Here is a 9,333-nt window from a genome sequence, read left to right as displayed (position 1 = left end):
CGTAGCACCACGTGCCATTTATGTGAGAGATGAATGTCAGCTACAAATGGGCATGAGGGTCAAACAACGCGCTACAGTTGAGCAGCTCACTGTGAAAATCAACCAGGGGGGTACCAGACATGTTTTTAAAACAACAGTTCAGCAAACCCAACTGCGTCTGGGGCTCCAAAGCAGACGGATGGTCACTACTCCTATGCTAATAAAGGTGCATCGGGGGAAAAAAAAAAAGTCTACAATTTGCACGGCCGTGTCAGAATTGGACCACTGATGACTGGCAAAGGGTTGTGTTCTCCAATGAGTCACGTTTTCTGCTTCCTGGAACGGACGGACGTTTTCCTGTCAGGAGAGAAACATCAGAGAACAAACACCCGGCAGCCACTGCTGGAAGAACACGAGCCGGTGGCGGCAACGTTATGGTCTGGGGGATTATTTCCTGGCATTCTCTGGGCCCATCATCCACGTGGACGGCTCTGAAGCGATCTGGTTATGAATCCGTCATTGCAGATCATGTCCCTCCCATACATGCTGATTGTCTTCCGGGGGTAGATGGAATCTTCCAGCAAGACAATGCGACATGTCACACAGCTAGAAAAGTCCGACAGTGGTTGGTAGAGCACGACAAGGAGCTCCAAGTACTTCCCTTGCCCACCAGACTTCAACCCAATTGAGCATCTGTGGGACCTCAATCAATAGTTCGCTCTATGGATCCTCCCCCGCGCAAACCCTCCAGCAAATGTGGAATGCACTGCAATAAGCGAGGCGCCAGCTACCGGAGATCACCAACCAACACATTGAGTCACCCCCAGCCCGTCTACTGCTGTCCATGCTAAACACGGCGGTTACTCTGGATAGTACCTGCTCCTCATAATAATGTGACTCAACTGTGTATATGTGACAGTAAACCGATTGTCGCAACAATCACGATAGTGCAAAGATTCCTTTACTTCAATTATCTCGGTCTATAGGATGTGGAAACAAATCGCCTGCAGCCGTTTTGTTTGTTCCCACGCTTTGTCAAGTCCTTGGTGTCAATTCCTGCACTGCCCCTTTTATACGTAACATGTGATCTACATTCACTTAATAATTGTGAAATAATTAATATTACAAAATACAGAATTTGCGACAAGACCTGCACATGTAAAAACATCATAAACACAGCACATAATAAATAAAAAAACATTATTATGTATCAGGATCAGATCATGGTAGGATGATTGCCTCTCAACATCGATTCTTATATCCAGTTTTTTCTTTATTCACGCTCGATTTGAAACGTCCTCTTACCAATCCATCTCCCAGATATTACATCCACGGCAAGATACGATCGGTCTTCTTACCACGACCTCCGATAAAAGTGGATGCAACACCAATTGTTCCTGATCCTTTACTCATAGGGCTATGCTGAAATGACAGCGCAAACCGGTTTTCTTATTTTACAATTTTTTTTGCTCTATTGCTTTATATGCACAAAAGGGCATATCACTCGCTTTGACCAGCGCCTTAGACATAATATTGGCAGGATTACCCTACAACTTTAAACTCTTACTAAATTCATCTTCCTCATCACTATTAATTGGTTGTAACCTTAAGATCTGTGGAAGGAAGAGATTTACTGACCCGTTCTGGGTGGTAACGGTTGTACCTCAATAACGCATTTGTGGCAGCAGGTTTAACCCTTTGTTTGTAACGTTCCTTCTACTACTGATACACGGACATCGAGGAATTCTATTTCCTGATCCCCAAACTTACTCATGAATTTCATGTTCACATGGTTACACTTTAAATGAACTAATTCTTACAATTGAATTAATGTCCTGGGGCAGATGATAAATAGATCGTCTATATAACGCAAAGTTGCAAAACTAAATATTATTCTGTAATACTATTGATATCGCAATTCTTCAGTGAATGTAGTTTTCATATTATGTTTAAAAAGGGCAGCGCAAGAAACAGGTGGATCCTGCCAGAGTCACGCAGGACCTGCTGACACTGAACTAATTAGTCCCGCAGACCAGGCGGGAACAGGATTTAGCGCATGATACAGCTGCTCTGTATACAGAAAACAAAGCAGCTGTGTCTCACAAAGTAAAAAGGAATCGGATCACACTGATGGGCATATTTTTTTTTTCCCTTTAAATGTTAATCAAAGGATTCCATAGCCTTTAAAACTAGGGGGTTACCTGCTAGAAACCACAAGATGACCCCATGCAGTCCGCATGGCCTAGAGCAGTAGTCCCCAACCTTTCATACCTTCTGAGCCACGTAACAATTTTTTTTAATTAAACGCGGCTCCTGGCCCTCAATCAAAATCTAAACATATTAAACGTGTAAAAAAAACAAAACACGTGTTCATAGTCCTCCGTTAGACTTCCAAATGGTCCCTTAGTTGTATGCTATTCCCTGTGTTCTCGTGCCCTGCTACCTGTATCCCGTGCTGTATTTGTTCCTGTGCCATCTCTAGTGTTGGACTCGTGTTGTGCCGTCTACTACGCCTGCTGACTTACACATCTGGTGTCATCTGCCACGTTTTGCATCACCTGCCGCCAAGGTCCCATCTGTGCCTAAGCCGTTGCTACTGTCTGGACTATTATAGGTACCCTTATGCCCGGAATTTATATTGACCAGCTGCTACTCCACTACGGCCTAGTGGCTCCACATAACCACAGATCGTGACACCTATGTTCAGAAATCAGGGTTCCCAAGGCAAGCCACAGAGCAGGGGGTTGCGAACTGGCCTAGAGAGTCAGCTCATGGGGTCACTTCTGCATCTCAGAGTAGTTAACACCACCACCCCCCACCTGAACAAACAGATCTGAGCAACAGACAAATAATGGAGGCTACAGGGAAGGAGAAAGATCCAGCGGACTGTAATGTATTGCACTGATCAAATGAGTCATTGTGTACATACATTACTTATCCAGTACTGATCCTGAGTTACATCCTGTATTATACTCCGGAGCTGCACTCACTATTCTGCTGGTGGAATCACTGTGTACATAGATTACATTACTTATCCTGTACTGATCCTGAGTTACATCCTGTATTACACTCCAGAGCTGCACTCACTATTCTGCTGGTGGAGTCACTGTGTACATAGATTACATTACTTATCCTGTACTGATCCTGCGTTACATCCTGTATTACACTCCAGAGCTGCACTCACTATTCTGCTGGTGGCGTCACTGTGTACATACATTACATTACTTATCCTGTACTGATCCTGAGTTACATCCTGTATTATACTCCAGAGCTGCACTCAGAGCTGAAACCTCCCACTCCCTTCCATGACTATGAGCCCTCAAAATGGCCACCTCCAGTATATGAAAGACATCTCTATAAAAGACTTTGCTTTGCTGTCTGCTGTCAAAGTGAGGCTGCACAGAACATTACCACCAACAAAGATGGTCAGGTTTTTTTATTCCAGTCTAAAAAAGAAGGATCTTCTCCCATTTGTTTTACACAAGTACCATCTGTTGCTTAAAATGTTTATTAAATATTCACTACATACGTAGTGAATATTTTACCTTCCCATTGAATTCAATGGGGGAAAACTCAACAGAAAAGCAGCAATTCCAAAGCATAAATTGACATTGTGCGGATTAAAAAACTGCACCGCAGGTCAATTTATAATTTTTTTGGAGCCGATTTTTTACTTAGCGTTTGGATCAGATTTGTGGATTTTCTGCAATGAAATCTGTTGCAGAAAATCTGCAGTGTTTGTGCTACGTGTGAACATAACCTAATGGAGCATTCCAGGCAGAATTGATAAACTGAATTATGCCTAATACAGGGCTGAGGGGGCAAAGCATGACATTGAGATTCAGAAAATGGCAAAGAGAGAATTCCTGTGTCATACCCTGTCCACTCATGCCCTGCACTAGGTATAACAGACTATATACATTTTACCCAAAGTGTTCCTTTAAAGGATAGTTTCATCTCGGAATCCCACTCTTCCCAATTTCTGTAGCTACAAATCCACCTCATACTATAAAATTTGTACATTTTATGGCAGCCTTTATGTTGTGGTTGATACATCATTTACAGACTGCTGAAAAATGCAGCGGACTGCAACATACTTACCTCGCCACGATCCAGTGCTCTTTCTCCTTGCCAGCCAATACCGCAATGAATGTCTTGACGACGCTAGCAGGGATGTTGGGTGGCGCATGCGCTGTGCGCTAGGCCGCTTTACCATGTCAGGCATACCCCTGTCTAATACATCACCATCACCGAACCCTGGATTGTATGACTACCGTCCTGAACTCTGGATCTGTGCTTTATCACCGTTGTTGATGCCTTATTATGTGACTCCTTCTCTTCCATGGAATCTGTTATTTGACTTTTGGCTATTACTCTTTCCAACCATATCTTCAACTCCCTATCATTTGTCTGGTTCAAATTCCGCTGAGGTTAACCAGAGAATAAACCACTGAGTGGCTAGAGGCTCCGAAGTCCTAGGGTTAGCTGAGTACCTCGACCCCAACCGAAGTCGAAGGGAAAGGGGTGCTATAAGGGAATTGTGCCGCCTGGTTGGTATTATCTCTGGATATGGTAAGAACCAGACCGTAACACTGACAATGTGTAATCAGTCGGGGATGGGCATTTTAAAATGATAAAGTTAAAGGTCCGGTATTTGTAATACATTTGTATACTTATAGTTGTAAAATATATTGACTTTTGGCTCATTTGAGCTAATAGGATTACTCAAGGAGGCCCAAGGACCATCCCACTGGTATAAATAATGATCATGTAATGCTTTCATGGTAATAAAACCCCTTCCATTTCATTAAAAGAAAAATAATGAGAGGTTCTTGTAACTTTAAGTGCTGGTCAACATGGATGCTGCACTACTTCTAGCGTTCATTGTCAACACTGTCTCATCCACACATTCCAATTTTATTTTTCTAAAATTTTGGTAATTTTCTTCGGACATTTCACTGCAGAAGAAGCGTAGCAACATCGTTTTCTTTCTCATCCGAGGTGGTGAATTGCCACAGGAAAGGCAAAGTCACATACTCCATAAGAATTCTTTGTGCATAAGCGATGTTCAGTGAAAGCAGCGAATAAGCATATTTATGTGTGCCGAGCCTAGCAATCTGCATATTCACAGGAAAGGAGTGACAGGGAGGGGGAGCGCGGCCGCTGTGTATGAGAGAGAGGTTGGGGGGTGGCATTATTCATGAGAAGAGATTTGTGACGGATTAGCATATTCAGTAATAGAAGAGGCAGAAATGAGGTTTGCAAGGTGTGAAAGGCTGGGAAATATAGACGGTGAACAATGTGGTTTTCGATTCTGCGACTCAAAGTACAATTAGAAAACATACAGTAAAAATGATGAAAGAATTGACATATTGAGAAGCATGTAATAGATATCTATCCAATCATTGATCATTTTATTACTTTCATTTTATACATGGATGATCAGTTTCCCAAACATTTTCGATTTCTATAGTTACAATTAATATTGTCATTAGCACTGGACCAGTAATTGCGGTGTAGAGATGAACCTTAAAGAGGTATTACAAATTCAGCAAATCAAGATCATCCTTTGTATAAAGAAACAATATAAACAATACATTTTTCCAGTATACTTGATGTTTTCAAGATCTCCGCTTACTGTCATTCAAGCGGAACTTTCATCGTTTACTTTCTGTGAATAAAAATCTAACCTGGTTATAGACACACAGGTTAGAGACATAATATCCCTACTGATGCTGCCATGGGGCCTAACAACTAAGGAGGCCCATCTCCACACAAAGGTAAAGTGCTATGGACTATGAATGATTAAAGAGGGACGTGGAAATTTGAATGGGGCCTTATTCCAAGTTTTGCTATGGAACCCCATGATTGCTTGTTTTGCCCCTGTGCATTATCCCCTTTCTGCGACACCACTTTGTGCATTATGCCAGTACTGTGACATCCTTGTGTGCATTATACCTGCACTGTGATATTATGTTTTCTTCATGTGCCGTGATGTCACCATGTGCCTGGTGACATTACATTTTTGTGTACGTTATTTCTGTGCAATGATATTATGGTGTGTGTAAGGCTGGTTTCACACGACCTATTTTCAGACGTAAACGAGGCGTATTATGCCTCGTTTTACGTCTGAAAATACGGCTCCAATATGTCGGCAAACATCTGCCCATTCATTTGAATGGGTTTGCCAACGTACTGTGCCGACGACCTGTCATTTACGCGTCGTCGTTTGACAGCTGTCAAACGACGACGCGTAAATGGACTGCGTCGTCAAAGAAGTGCAACGTTCGTTGCAACGTAATTTGAGCCGTTCTTCATTAAAGTCAATGAAGAGCAGCTCAAGAATACAGGCGTGAAAGACGCCTCGCATAATGCGAGGAGGAGCTTTTATGTCTGAAACGACGCAGCTGTTTTCTCCTGAAAACAGTCTGTCTTTTCAGACGTAAAAGACAGTTCTCGTGTGCACATACCCTTATACTTCTACTGTGACATCATTATGTGCATTGTACTTGTATTGTGATTTTGTGTATTATGTCTGGACTGTGACATCACTGTGAACATTATTCTTGCGCTTTAACCTCATTGAGCTTATTATCCCTTAACGGTGACATTAGCAACTGTATTATCTATGTGCTGTGACATCATGGTTTGTATTATATTTATGCAGTCACATATTTTGTGCATTATTCCTGTGCATTAAGAAATCACATACGTATACAGAGTAAAGACTCAACAAAAAAATTATAAGGTTTTTATGCTGAAGGTGGTCCTGGTAGAGTTGGGTCCCATTCCATATTTGGCTGTGGGGCCCCATAGTTACTTGTTATGCCCCTACTGACAATAAATAGGCTCCACCGCTATCATTCTCACACATCAGTTTTCATAACTTTTATTAATGTCTGTGGAAACCATGTTATCTAAAGACTGTAAGGTCTGATGAACAACGATCTGACGCTCAATAAAGCAACTTTAATAAACATTATCAGCTTTCTGACGGGCCTGCTTATCTGATGCTGCACCAGCCAAAATGACAACACAGCGATCTTACCTGATTTGTGAATTCACGACTTCTTGAAAAAGATTCTGATCAGATCTGCTTAAACCATTTATTTTTTGCTAAAGGAGAAAAAAAAAAACACTTTTAGCTTCCACTAATTAAAAAGAATAGAATTTAGTCCTACAAGTTTGTAAAGAAATAAACAAATATAGAGATAAATGAAAAAGGATCTAAAAGTTCCTATGCAAATAATTATATGAATATTAGCCTGTAGATATAAGTAACTTTTTTAAAAATGGACAGATAAGCTTTGAAGTGATTCTTCTCTCTGGCTTCTGGAACCCCTGGCAATATTGGATGAAGTTGTGGAGAACCACAATTTTTTTATGTAGTATTACATGGTGACCATTCAAATAAATGGATGACTGTAATACATTGCCGGGCCGAGTCTGTCAAACCGGGAGACGTCTATAGACCTTTAGGGTATGTTCACACGGCAGCGTCCGTAATGGCTGAAATTACGGGGCTGTTTTCAGGAGAAAACAGCACCGTAATTTCAGCCGTAATGGCATGTTGAGGCGCTTTTTGCTTCGTCCATTATGGTCATTAAATGGAGCTGTTTTTCCATGGAGTCCATGGAAAACGGCTCCATTTACGTCTGAAGAAGTGACAGGCACTTCTTTGACGCGGGCGTCTTTTTTACGCCCCGCCTTTTGACAGCGGGGCGTAAAAAAAAAGACCGTCTGCACAGAACATCGTAAGACCCATTCTAATGAATGGGCAGATGTTTGCCGACGCTATTGAGCCGCTATTTCGGACGTAATTCGGGGCAAAAATTCCAGAATTCCGTCCGTAAATAGTGTGTGTGCACATACCCTTATAGGGCATATGTACCAGGGTTGTCCAAATGTAAAATATGTACATTCCAAGTGATCAAATAACAGAAAAATTGAAGTTTTCGAGTTTGTCAAGCCATAACTATAGTTATAATAATATTTTCCTTATGGGGCAGAACGGTAGCTCAGTGGTTAGCAGTATCCCCTGCAGCGCTGGGGTCCTGGGTTTGAATTCAACCAAGGACAGAATCTGCATGGCGTTTGTGTGGGTTTCCTCTAGGCACTCCAGTTTCCTCCCACACCCCAAAAACATACCATAGGGAATTTAGATTGTGAGCCTCAATGGGGACAGTAAGTAAGGACAACCTCTGTACTGCACTGCAAAATATGTTGGTGCTATATGGCACTAAATTTCCTTATTATATTCATCAAGCCACAATGAATAAAATAAAAAAATATAGGAATTATTTGCTATGTTGTGTAAAATTTTTTAAATACTATTTTAACATTTTATTCAAGCTTATTTTTTATTTTTTGTAGCTTGGTTAATAACTGTCCACATCCGAGATCCTCACACAGTGGCTATGCCAGATCTGTTTACTGGTGGCCAAAGGTAACAGGATTACTAGACTGTGCCTAATTTCCCCTGAAACAGAGGTGCAGTAATCAAGGTGAGTGTCACGATCCGTGGGTATGTGGACCCACTAGGCCGCACCGTCGTAGCGGAGTAGCAGCTGGCCAAACAACAGTCCTAGTACAAGAGTACCTTTGATAGTCCAGACAGTAACGGAGGCTCGGCACAGATGAACTTGTAGACACCAGACGTGGTGTAAATCAGCAGGCGTGACAGGTGGCACAACACAACTCCAACACTCTAAGGCACAGGAACATATATAGCACTGGATACAGGTAGCAGGGAACAGGATAACACTAAGGGACCATTTGCTAAGGCTAACATGGGTAAACACAACAACACTCAGGCAATGAGTGAAAGGGCAGAGCCCTTTTTATAGTCCAGGGTGACCATGGGCTAATTACAGATTTTACTCATGTGTGTGCACTGGCCCTTTAAGGCCGGACGCAAACGCGCGCGCACTCTGGGAACCAGCGCAGTGATGCGGAAGTGAGTGCTGGTGTCTCTCAGGAGGGAGGCGACGCTCGGCACTCACTCGTCCATGGCCATCGGTGGCAGGTAAGAACGATGGTCCGAGCGCTGAAATGCAGTGAAATAGAAATGAGTTAATTGGTTCCAGAAAACCCCTTTAAGGCGTGAAATGATCTCAGTCACATAATGTTGACCAATGCTGTTTCCCCATCATACATGACTTCCTAAGATTCCATGTAACACATGTACAAAGCTATATGCTTGGATTTACTTAAAGTAACAATGTTTCCTTTAGTGTTACAAGTCAATGTGAGAACACTTCACAGCTCTATTGAGGATATCCTGTGGACGCTTCCATATAGCTGCTTGACTTGTAGTATTACTAGGAGCATTTCTGTCTGTACAGCTAACATGTA

General features: G+C 42.2%; 1 protein-coding gene across 2 annotated transcripts in view; it reads right to left on the bottom strand.

Annotated features, from left to right (window-relative positions):
• TNRC6C (trinucleotide repeat containing adaptor 6C) overlaps positions 1-7,076 on the bottom strand; it is a 189,240-nt gene extending 182,164 nt beyond the window's left edge. The window contains exon 1 of one of the 2 annotated variants that reach the window (XM_075845650.1): positions 7,028-7,076. The gene's annotated coding sequence lies outside the window, so the exon portion shown is untranslated. The remainder of the gene's footprint in view (positions 1-7,027) is intronic. The other variant, XM_075845657.1, reaches the window with a different exon arrangement.
• Positions 7,077-9,333: the final 2,257 nt, after the last annotated feature.

This window comes from Rhinoderma darwinii, chromosome 13 (assembly GCF_050947455.1).
Source record: "Rhinoderma darwinii isolate aRhiDar2 chromosome 13, aRhiDar2.hap1, whole genome shotgun sequence".
NCBI lineage: Eukaryota > Metazoa > Chordata > Amphibia > Anura > Rhinodermatidae > Rhinoderma > Rhinoderma darwinii.
The sequence above is the reverse complement of the archived record's forward strand: the minus strand, read 5'-3'. Positions and strand labels throughout refer to the sequence as shown.